This window comes from Galeopterus variegatus, unplaced genomic scaffold, assembly GCF_000696425.1.
Source record: "Galeopterus variegatus unplaced genomic scaffold, G_variegatus-3.0.2 Scaffold12149, whole genome shotgun sequence".
NCBI classification, from domain to species: Eukaryota; Metazoa; Chordata; class Mammalia; order Dermoptera; family Cynocephalidae; genus Galeopterus; species Galeopterus variegatus.
The window spans coordinates 25,673-38,506 of record NW_007738260.1 but is presented as its reverse complement, the minus strand read 5'-3'; the positions used below and the strand labels follow the sequence as shown (position 1 = coordinate 38,506).

General features: G+C 44.1%; 1 non-coding gene across 1 annotated transcript; it reads left to right on the top strand.

Moving 5' to 3' along the window:
• Positions 1-10,461: 10,461 nt before the first annotated feature.
• On the top strand, positions 10,462-10,543 carry TRNAL-AAG. Its single transcript has one exon. It is a non-coding gene; the product is annotated as a tRNA-Leu (tRNA).
• The last annotated feature ends 2,291 nt before the right edge of the window (positions 10,544-12,834 follow it).

The window sequence follows — 12,834 nt, the reverse complement described above, 5'->3', positions numbered from 1 at the left end:
GCTTAGGTCTGAGGGGAACCAAGAAAGCTCACTGTGGGACCTGTATTGGCCAAAAGCACCAACCAAGGAACAAACATTGTCATTCACTTGTCTTATAAAAACTCCTAGAATACAGAGTTCAGGTCCAGAACTGACTCATTGTATCAGGACTTGACTTCCTCAGTAACCTACTGTACAGGATTTTTGTCTCCTATTGTAAGGAACTTGTACCATTCACATATTATCCCATCCAACATCTATTTATTCTAGGCACTGAAGACACATCAGTGAAAAGACAAATATCACTATCCACCCTACTGACTCGAACCAATCCCTCAATACGAAAATTGATAATTAAAATATAAGTTACACATTTACTCTGCTTAGCCTGTAGGAACTGTATTTTGGGGTAACCAAAACAGCTCCCATGTGATGAGAGAAAGTTTTTCTTTAGAGAAGAATGACAACCGTAAATATGAAAAGAATGATAAAATTAGAAAATGACCATTTTATAATCGTTAATGAAATTATTAAGCCAGGAAATAATTATTTGCTGGGTGGTAAAACTATCAGGAGAGAGGCTTATGGGGACTTTGCAATGGGGATCTGGCTGCTGTCCCCTAAACATTAAGAGAAGTGGAAACTGGTCATCATGTGCCTCCTGATATGGTGCAGTAGGGAGTACACGGCACTGTCTATGAAGTAATCTCGCCAAAGAATTGAGCCTAAATTAATTAAGCCTTAGATTTAACTTCCGGTTCATAGAAAGTTTGGGGAAAAGTTAAATAATACAAAAGGAAGCAATAAGACAAATCCAGATTATGAAACATCCTACAGGATAACTAACCAGTTTCTTCAGAAAGTCAATGGCATGAAAACAAAAAGGGAGAAAGTATTACAGATTAAAAGAATACTCGAATTTTGAATCTTATTTGAATTTGAATATGGACTGGGCATCAGATTATATTAAGAACATATTTTTACTTTTATAAGATGTCATAATTATAATTATGTAGAAAATGTCTCTATTTTTTGGAGATATATTCCAAAGTGTATACATGAGATAACATAATGTCAAGTATTTTCTTCTGAGAAATAAAGAACAAAGGAAGAAAGGAAAGGAATAGAAGGAGGAAAGCAGGCAGAGAGAGAGAGAGAAAGTGCTAATTGTTGCCGTTAGGAGGACAAGTATAATGATCCATTATTCTATTCTATCTACTTTTGTGTATATTTGCAGACATTTATAAAAAATTTCTAATTCCTGTTCTCATAGCGTTTACATCTGGTGGTGTGAGATAGACAATGAAAAATAAACAATCAACAGTTTAGTGTTTTAGAAGATCAGAAGAGCTATGCAATCTTAAACAGGATGGTCAGAATCAGCCTAGACGTTATAGGTTTTCCTTTCCTCCCTTCTAACCAAACCCTGGTATTGTTTAAGAATCTACCAGTTCTCCACATAAGCACGGGTTTCTAGGGGACCTGCTGGGGCTCTGGTTGTGGATTTCTATGAATCTAAGTCACCAGGATAATCCCATTCATGGGGCACCAATGAGAAGGAAAGAGTATTCAGCTGGAAGTTTCTGGAAAGAGTCTGCACAGGATAAGGATGGGCTGCTGTAACAAAGACATCATCAATAATTCAATGACTTTAAAAAGTTGGAAGTTTATTTCTCTTTCATTCAACACTTTAAGGTGAGCACTGTAGGTTCTGTTTACACAATCATTCAGGAACTCAGAATTATTGAAATATACCCTTCCAAAAAATTAAACACTCGTTTAGAAAATATCTAAGAACAAATTCAACTATATTATGTGGTGGGTACCTACCAATTTTCTACTCAGCCATTTTTAATTTAAATTTTTATTTTTAATTGACAAATAATAATTGCATATGTTTATGGGGTGCAATGTGATATTTTGATATACGTATACATTGTGGAATGATTATATCAGTCTAATTAACATATCCATCACCACAGATACTTATCATTTTTTGGAGGGAGAACATTTAAAACCTTCTCTTTTAGCAATTTTGAAAAATACAATCCATTATTAACTATGGTCACCATACTGTGCAATAAATCTCAAAAACTTGTTTCTTCTAACTGAAACATTGTGCCCTTTGGTCAAAATCTTCCCATTTCCCACCCTCATCTTCCACCTCCCCCAGCCTCTGTTAACCACCTTCCCACTCTCTACTTCTATGAGTCTGACTTTTTTAGATTCCACGTGTAAGTGAGATCGTGTGGTGTTTGTCTTCCCATGCCTGGCTTATTTCACTTAGCATAATGTCCTTTAGGTTCATTCATGTTGTTACAAATGCCAGAAATTCCTTTTTTTGAGGCCAGGTAGTATCCACTATATACACGTGTCTATATATCACATTTCTTTATCCATTCAGCTGTTGATGGACGCTTATGTTGATTCCATATCTTTGCTATTGTGAATAATACTGTAACGAACACGGGAATGAAGATGTCTCTTCAACATACTGATGTCATATCTCTTGAACATATACTTAAAAGTGGAATTGCTGCATCATATGGCAGTTTTATTTTTAGTTTTTTGAGGAACCTCCATACTGTTCTCCATACTCAACCATTTTTTTGACGTGACTCTTCCTCTCAGGCCATAGCTTAGTCTACAGATAGACCCTTGATCTAATCTGACCAGTCAAATCCTCTTGTGACAGGAATTTGTAATTCTGAACTGAGCGATACAGAAACTGGGAGTTGGTAAGCATCACATTAATGGCAAAGCCACATCCCCATCCAAATGTGCTCCAGCCTCACTGTTCCTCGACCAGGTCAGGCAGGTTCCTGCCTTGCGGTGTTTGCTCTGGCTGTTCCCTCTACCTGGAACACTCTTCTCTCCCATATGCTGCAGCTCACTCCCTGTTCTATGTCTCTGTTTTCTGTGTAGTGAGGCCTGCACAGACCAGTGCATTCGACACTGCAAGTCCCACACACTACTGACCCACACTTCCCTGGTTCTACCTTTTCTTTTCCTATTTCCTTTTCGCCCTCTAATATATTATATAATTCACATTTGTATTTTGTTTGTTGTTACAGTCTGTCTCCCCTTCCCACATTACCCAAAATTAAGCTCCACAGGGCAGCACGCTGATTGATCACTGAGCTCACCCTGAGGACGAAAAGGTTTCACCTCGGGCTCAGCCCGGGATTCTGACTCACCCACAAGCTACCTGTTAGCACCTCTCTTAAGACTAAGAGGTTGGAAGTTCTTTTTAGTTGAGACCTGATTTCTTTCCTCCCATATTCATTTTCACTACAGAGCCCTTGCAAACCATTTCCATCTACTTCCCTGCTGAGGAAAAGAGTCAGATAATACCTTGAGTGTTTTTCTAACCGGATACCTTGAGTGATTTTCTAACCATGGGAATAGGCCTTGCTCATGAGAAAATCTGCACTGGTGCACACAGCCTCTCAGGCACCCACTGTAAGCTCACACATCAATAAATATTCCCAAGTGCAATGCAGAGGCCATTGGACTCTATCAACTCTGCCAGGAATCCTTTTTCTAATTAACCAGCCCCATCTCCTCCATGAGTGTCCATAAAAAGTTCTCCTTCATGCTTCCTACATACTTCCTACATGTTTCTCCTACATAACTTATTGTGTGGTGCTGCAAAGGGCTTCTTTGACCTTCTCTCCCATGTGCTGTGTGCTTCTGGAGAGCTAGAACGATGTACTTGTTTTCTCTAGTACATGCCAGGTACTTCTCAGGAGATTAAAAAATGTTTGTGGAGTGGACAAATGGGTAAAAGATGTCAGATCTTGCCTCTCTTCTGCCGCTAACTAGCTATGTGATCATCGGAAAGTCATGTCACTTCTCAGGGTCTCAGTTTCTTTATCTCTAAAATGAAGGTGGTAGAAAAGAATAAAGGAAAAATTTGACTGCAAGATCCCATTCTACTTTACTAAGGTTCTGAGCTAAATTAGAATGAATTCAGTGGCTATTCTCTTAAGATGACAATTTTCTGACTAAAGTTCTCGTCCCCTCCACACTGAGGGAATAGGGAGGTGGTCTCTGCCTCCCAGCCTAGAGTCAAGGTGAGCAGCAGGGAAATGGGGAGCTGGATCCTGGGTTCCAGACCCAGAAGTGGGAGCTCTGACTCAGGAGCATGCTAGGGTAGCCCAGTGAAATGGCCTAGGGAATTGGCATTCTGGTCAAAGGAATACCCCCCTAAGTTAAATTAAGGGACACCTTAGCATTAGGGGAAAAAGGCATGAGGCACCCCTATTCTGGAGAAGTTCATTGGCTACCTTTGGCAGTTGCAAAGCTGTTTTCTAGACAGGCTGTTAACTGAAGGATTTGTGCAATATCCCCACAAGCCCTGGACACTCTTCCAATTCCCCTCCCACTACCTCACCTGTCCCTTTGTCCAGATGAAGTGGGCAGACTGGGCCCCACATATGTCCAAGAACAAGCTGCTCCTGATCTTGGGCAGGACGTGTTCTGAATCAGAGGCCATCGATCTCCACCTTGCAGTTACAGCCCCGGGCTATGCACATGGGAGGTCCTGTTCTCCCTTTGGGGGAAACCAAGCCATTTCTTGTTTTATAACTTTCTTTGTGTTCCAGAAATGCCTGCACCAGGTGATAGCCCAAGGAAACAAGACTGAGAGAAAGTTGCCCTAAGCACGTCTTTCTAACAGCTACTTGGTAGTCCAGTAGTCCCTGTCCCTTCAGTTTTCCACTTCTGAGAATGCTTTGATCATAGCAATCTGGCTTCTTGTGTGTGTCCCCAGGCTGAGCACTGAATCCTGACTGAGGAAGGACCATTAACCCAGCCTTCCCCTATAGCACCTCCCAGGACATTCAGATCTATCAGACCACTCCCAGGTTCTGCTCCCCTCTCTGGACCAGTTCCAGCTTCCCTGAAAATCAGATAAGATGCCTTGAAAGAAGATGCATGATTGTCTCCTGACCCCCAATAATCCTAAAGAATCCAGATGTGTTAAAAAGCAAAATTTCCTTTTCAGAGGCACCCAGCTAATGCAGTGAGCAGTAGCCTGGCAGTTGTGGAAGCTGGCTTCCGCTCCTGACACTGGCTCTGCCACTAACTGGCTGTGTGACCCTGAGCTTAATTCCGTGGGCCTCGCAGCCTTTTTTGTGGCTGGGAGTTGGCAGAGTTGGTGGAGTGGAGGAGGTGAAAACAACTCATGGTCTAGAGCTGATGAACCACATGCAGCTATACCAATCTCTGAAGCAGGCCTCTATATTTGCTTATTAGAAAGCTGAAATGTGGCTCCCGTGGCTTACTGTCAACCCTACTGCAACTCAGTAAATTTTAAAAAATAAGTCCAGGTTTGTGCCTGTAGTATCCATTCCCATCCCGACCTAAAATGTGTCAATAGCTTTTCATTAGTCTTAAGATATGACCACAGTTCTTACCTCTGCCTATCAGGCCTTGCATAGACAGCCTCACCTCAGACCACTCTCCCTCCATCTCCATATTCCTTCCAGAAACCCTCTTTTCAGTTCCCTGAACTCATCAGGCTTTCTTCCAACTCAAGGTTATTAACATCTCTAGTTCTCTCATGATGGAACGTTCCTTACTCTACTCAGCCTCCCCATCTGCCTGGTTAAATCCTCCACATCCTTCATTTCCTCAGACAAGTCTTCCCAGAAACCTCAGAGTAAGTGAACAGCTTCTGTTTTGCTTGCATAAAACCCTCTACTTTCCTTTGTGGCCCTTGTCACTAGCATAGTAAATTAATTATATTTCTTAGTTTTTAAAAAATTGTCTGATTGTTCCATGAGAGCAGAGACCACATCTGTCTGGTTCTCTGCAATAAACTCCGCTCCAAGCACAGCATCTGGAATACAATAAATGTTCAAGAAATATTCGCACGATAAATATTGAGCGAATGAAAGAATGCATAAATGAATGGTGTAAAGGAATTATATTTTGCTCATTAATGATAGTATCAGAGAGTTTTTCTTTGTGAAACTCAATAATTCTTTTTGAGGGGTAATTTGGTAGGACCCTACAGACCCATATGCACATCAGATCAGAAAGATCTGTGAGAAGGGAAGAAAATGTTGATTCACGTCTATTTGCTGCTCAGAGCCGTGAATCTGCTGTTCTTCCTCCGAATCCCTCACTCCAGCTGTCAGGACCAGCTCAGGAGTTTTGCTCGTGGCCGCTAGTTCTACTCTCCGCTTTCCCTCCGCGTCGGTAGGATGCATCTACCTTAATAAACAGCTCAGCTCAGTTGCATGAACACCATTTCCCTGGACAATAACACAACTCTTTCCAGTGAGTTCCACCCCCACCTCATGCACAGACAGGATCAGCACAAAGTAACGGGGTAACTAGAAACGGTTCATCTACAAACCGTTCTCTCACTACCCTAAACAAAAGACCCACGACAGTACCTACTTTGTCCACAAGGGGGAAGACTCCAGTTTGACTTTTTAGCCCCTGGAGCAGAGCAGAGACCACATCTGTCTGGTTCTCTGCAATAAACTCCGCTCCAAGCACAGCATCTGGAATACAATAAATGTTCAAGAAATATTCGCACGATAAATATTGAGCGAATGAAAGAATGCATAAATGAATGGTGTAAAGGAATTATATTTTGCTCATTAATGATAGTATCAGAGAGTTTTTCTTTGTGAAACTCAATAATTCTTTTTGAGGGGTAATTTGGTAGGACCCTACAGCCCCATATGCACATCAGATCAGAAAGATCTGTGAGAAGGGAAGAAAATGTTGATTCACGTCTATTTGCTGCTCAGAGCCGTGAATCTGCTGTTCTTCCTCCGAATCCCTCACTCCAGCTGTCAGGACCAGCTCAGGAGTTTTGCTCGTGGCCGCTAGTTCTACTCTCCGCTTTCCCTCCGCGTCGGTAGGATGCATCTACCTTAATAAACAGCTCAGCTCAGTTGCATGAACACCATTTCCCTGGACAATAACACAACTCTTTCCAGTGAGCTCCACCCCCAGCTCACGCACAGATAGGATCAGCACAAAGTAACGGGGTAACTAGAAACGGTTCATCTACAAACCGTTCTCTCACGACCCTAAACAAAAGACCCACGACAGTACCTACTCTGTCCACAAGGGGGCAGACTCCAGTTTGACTTTTTAGCCCCTGGAGCAGAGACACTTGCCCCACTAATTACGTGTTTTATGACCAGCGGTAGGTTTGCATTCACTGTTCCATGTATACCTCCCTCCACCCTCCCCACATGCCAGCAGGGATTTCTTAGGACTCATGTTCATAGTGCTGATCCCTCATCACAAAAACCTGGTTAAGTGAAGTTAAGTCCTGTTGGGTTAAACAGGCTCTTCCCCAACCTTAGTCTCCCTCTTCCGTTCTGGTCTCTCTATTGTGGACTTTTGTTCCTTATCTTGATAAATCAGTTATCTTAAAGACTCTAATCAGATGGCTCTGTATGTACAACCCTGCAATGTGACCCCAAATATCATCTGGTTCAAAGTCTGCTCAAAGCTGTTAGAGCCTGACGCAACTCTATACTTAAGCAGCTCTGTCTGCAGCAAGTCTGCAACAAGAGTCAACGATTCCCAGGTCACATCTCCTGAGAGCCTACCTTGTGCCTTCCTTTATGTCCAGTTGGAAGAACCTTTCGACGCTTCTTCAAAGCCTTTATATGTAGAGTTACACCATAGCCAGAAGGGGAGCTGCCACAGAATATTTTCCAGGCATGGCCCCCTGCAGCCTTTTCCTGAGGATTCCACGTTTCCCCCACCACAAGAGCCGTCTAATATCAAGCCCCAATACCTCCATGCTCCTTATCTCCCCCAGTGTCACAGGATCAGCTCTCCCTTAAAAGCCTGGATAATTTTTTGATTTACAACAATTCACACAATTCATTAACCAAAAATTTGTTAAGAATTTATTGGGTGCTAAGAACTGTTCCAGCCTCTGAGATTTCTGAAAACAAGAACCTGTTCTCATGAACCTCCATTCTAGTGGTGGGGAGGGAGAATTAACAAAACCAACAATAACAGAAAAAGTCAGGTGGTGGGATGTGCAATGAAGAAAATTAAAGGAGAGAAAGAGGGGTAGAGAGCAGAGAGAGTGGGTGCTGCTTCATAAGGGATGGTCAAAGAAGTCATCTCTGGTAGGTGGCATCACAGCAGATCTTGAGGAAGTGGGGGCTGAGCCATGCAGATACTGCGGAGATAAGACTCAAGGCAGACAGAAGAGTACAAAGGCACTGAGGTGGGCATCTCTGAGGAGCAGCAGAAGCTAACGCAGTTGGAACGAAGTGAGCAAAGGGACAGAGTGGCAGGAGATGAGGTCAGGGAAACGAAGGCAGTCCAAGCAGTGGCAAAGTCACGTAGGGATGTGTAAAGCATTGGCAAGGAGTTTTTATTTTATGCTGAATGAAATGGAGATGCAGAGGAATGACACGCTCTGACAGGTTTTAATAGGACCATACTGATTGCTCTGTTGAAAATAGACTTAAGGGGCACAAGGAGAAAGCAGGGAGACCTGCAATAAATAGCGTAGGTGAGATATGGTGAAGGCTTGAACTACAGCGGTGGTGGAGGCGGTGAGAAGTGTTTGAACTGTGGAAATATTCTGAAGATGGAGCCAACCTCATTTGTGAAGTAATTGAATGTAGATTGGAAGAGAGAGTAGTGAAGGATGATTATTTGCTTCATGGCTCTTCCAAATATCTGAAGAAGTACCTCTACAGCACAGCTAGAAATGAAGTGACAAATGCGATCTGCGGTTTCTAGCTCTTGTTTATCAGCTGAGTCAGGACACAGCTGGCTGAATGGCAGGGCGTGAACAGTGAATTCCCAGTAGGGACTGGGGAGGAAGAGCACGATCTAGGGGTCTAGGAAATGAAACCTCACCCTACACGTACAGCCCCCCACGCACATCTATATCGCCCCCTCAGATAAGCAGCTGAGCCACTAAGCTCTCATCTCTCTGAGTTTCCTGCTCCTTAGCACGGTCCATTTCTGTGGCTTGAGGAAGTCGTGAGGATCACAGACAGAAACTAAGTCTGGCACCCGGTCGGACCCAGAAGTAAACTTAACTAGGGAGGAGAAAGTACCCGGTGCAGGAGGATAATTCAGAGGAAGGTAGAGTGGGACATAAGGTGCCGATGGTTACTGGGATACAGGGCGTGTCTCCCTCCAGCTGTGGCCTGTAGGCAGCCCTCAAATCCCTCTCTAGAAGTTTTTCTTCAGGGGCTGCACCGTCTGAGACTCCCCACCCGCACAGCACAGACCAGGCCCTGTCACCCTAGGCTCGAATGAGGGACGAAGCCCAGCTTTAGGTGAAAAGACATTTCACCACACTCGCTACCCTGCGGAGGTCCCAGCACTCAAAGAAGGGCCCCTGTGCTTCCAATGGGGGAAAACTGAAGGTCATGTGAAACAATATGAAATACGCCTCTCTAAGTCCCGAATGAACAATTCCTGGATACCGACAAAAACACGCAAAAGAGGAACGATGTTCAATTTTGGTATAATGATTTTATAGAAGTATTTTGTAAATGATACGTGAAAGCGTCTAGTATTTATCCTCATGATCTAATAACATGACAAAGAGCATTTGTCTACAGATGAAGTATACACATCTGAAATAGTGGCATATAAAGCAGTGTTCATATAATAATATTAACTATCGATGATACTTTGTGCGATGGGGTTTCACATCAATAAACCTGGTTTTATTGGAGAGACAACTAGGAAAAGAAAATACGGCTTGTCGGAGACTTAAACCCGGGACCTCTCGCCCCCTAAGCGAGACTCGCACCCCTAGACTAACAAACCCCACCTGAGCCTTTTCTTTCCCTAAACTTTAATAAGGAAAGTTTGAGCCACGTCTGCAGTTGGTCACAAGCTTCTTTCAACAACCATGGGTATGGGGTGACGCCTAGCGGATGAGATAAGTCACTGCAGTCTCTCCTGCCCCAATTCCGGAAGGCGGCGCCGCAAGACTGTGAATCTTTTTTTAGGAAAAACATTCGGGCATCAAGAGAATTTCGCTGCATGTTTTTGCTTCCCAGTGGGTCAGAGACGCTGCAGGAATTGGGGGAGGCAATCAGGGACAGTCCCGAGTGATCCAGGGACCGGAGGGCGTCTCCTCCTGGACAGTTACCGACCGTTTTGCCCGCGGCCGGCGCAGCAAAGCCTGTGGCGCCCTCCGGGAAGACCCCCCGAGGCAGGGGAGGACCCGACCCAGCCCGGTGACCTGCCTGTGGTGGCACAGGGCAGGCGCTCCGTAAACGTCAGACCTGACAAGTGTTGTCCTCCCTCTGTCGGGACGGCCTGCGAAACACGTACGCGACTCCTTCCATCAATCTCAAATACCGTGGCTTAGAAGAAGGAAGAAGGCAAAGCCAACCGAGAAGGAAAGGAAGAAAGACGCAAAGAACCCAAAACTCAAGTCTGTGAACCATGGAGCGGGGGAGGGGAGGACAGCCGAGGGTAGAGGGTGTATTTCTTCCTGCCCGGCGGGCGGGTAGCGTGGCCGAGCGGTCTAAGGCGCTGGATTAAGGCTCCAGTCTCTTCGGGGGCGTGGGTTCGAATCCCACCGCTGCCACGTTCTTTTTAAAATCTGGCTGTCCACAGCGCATCTCTAAGCTGGCATTGCCACATGAAGACAGTTGCTTGACCTTCCTCCGGTGCCCAACCACTTGTCTGCAGTTAGTAGAGGATGCGGATAGGCACTGTTTGGGAAGTTTTCATATTTCTGAGCCCTTCATCAGGCAAATTACTTAATCAAAGATAGTAACATCTCAAAGATCAGGACGATGCCTTTGAGTCCGTGGTTTCACAGAGACGGTGCTAGGACGTTACTATCAGGAAGTCATAAGCTTTGCTTAGTGTTTCTTCACTGCGCCCAAGAGCATGCTTTGAGCCCCTGTCCTGTCACTGGCGTTGTCCTGGTTGTTGAGGAGGACAGAAAGACGAATAAAGCATAATGCCTGTCCACAAGGGAAGCTCACAGGCCAAACTGGAAAAGTAAACCGTGCAGTTACAAAACGCTCTTGAAGCACTGTAAGCCATCACCAAGCAGAAAACAGATGTGGTATAAGGGAGGCAGTACAAAGACGTGGGGAGGGACCGTGGGCTCGGCCGTGAGAATGCCAGGGTTCCCCTTCTCATATCACTAGCTATGTGACCTTAGGCAAGTTCCTCACCTTTTGTGTGCCTCAGTTTCCTCATTTGTAAAATGGAAATAATAAAAGCAAATACCTGTATTATGAAAATTACTGAATACATGTAAATCGCTTAGAACAGAGTCTGGAGAGATGAGGAAGATCCATTCAGGCTTTCCATTTGTAGCCAATTGTATGGCTCCTATCCTTGCAAAGATTCCGATCTGAATCTACAGAAACCAGAAACAAATGCTGTTTACTTGTGGCCTCTAGAGACCAACAGTTATGCCCAGGAGTGTAGTAATATTAGCTCATTCATTATTAATCACCTACTACATATCATACACATTACTAAGTGCTGGGTGTACAACCGCGAGCACAGAAGAAATATTTGCCTTTCTAGAGGTTATATTCAAGTAGGGGAAACAGAGGAAAAAAGAAACTGTCTATAATAATATCAGGTAGCGATAAGTGCTATGAAGAAAATAAAGTAGTGTAAGGTGTAGTAACAATTGGGGGCTATTTTGGAAAGGTGGGCAAGGAAGGTGTCTCTAAAGAGGTGACATTTGAGCACAGAAGGAATGGGGAAATAATATTCTAGGAGGAGAAAATAGCAAGTAAAAGGTCTAGAACAGGAAACCAGGCCCACGTACTTGAGGAACAGCAAGAGGGCCAGTACAGATAGAAGACCACCAGAGGAGGAGGAGGGGTTGAAGAGTTGGGATCAGAGACAGTCAGGGCCGGAACATGCAAGGGCAAGGTCATGGATTTTGTTCTAAGTGTGAGGAGAAGTTATTGGATGTTTTTAAGCTGAGGAGAATATTATTTTGCTTATATTTTAACAGGGTAACTCTGCTGCTCTCCAGAATGGGGAGTAGAGAGAAAGTAAGAAAACGAGTTAGAAGGCGGCCGTGGGAGTCTGGGTAAGAAATGAAGAGGGGTGCTGACCAGGGTGATGATAGTGAATGTGCAGGGAAATGGATGAAGGTAGAGCCGACAGAAGTGACTGGTGGATTGGATGTGATGCATGGGGGAAATGCATAAATACTGGATCTATTTCCTGAGACGTGGGTGGTGGTGGGAGAGCAGTTGGGAGTGGAGTGGCAGGAAATCAAGAGCACCATTTGAGACAAATTAATTCTGAGATGCCTAGAACTCATTCACATAGGGCAAGCAGGTGACTATATGTACAAACCCAGGTTAAGGCTTGTGATATAAATTTAGGGATCATCAGTGATATATGGATGCTATTTAAAACCACATGATTGGATGAGTAAGTACAGACAGATAACCAAAAAAGGAAGGCGAGAAAACCCTCAAAAATTGAGAGGTCAGGAAAGGAGGAGCCCGCACAAGAGACTGAAAAGTAGCCTCTTGAAATAAGCACAGTATTGCTACACTGCTAAGTCAGGTAGGATGAAGACTGAGAACTGACCTTTAGATTTGGAAATATCACAGTCGTTGCTGATCTTCACAAGTGCTGTTTCAGTGGAGTAGTGGAGAAAAAAGCTGGATCATAATTGGTTGAGGAAAGAACACTAGGGGAGGGAGTCGAGACACAGAATGCACGATTTTTAAGGTCTTCTTTTGGGTGGGGGGAAGAATTGGCATGACAGCTGGAAAGGATAGTTAAGGAATTTTTTAAATTTATTTTTTAAAGAATTGGTGATACTACAGCACGTTTGTATGCTAATGGGATTGACCTTACACTTAAAGCTCACCTCTAGTAGAT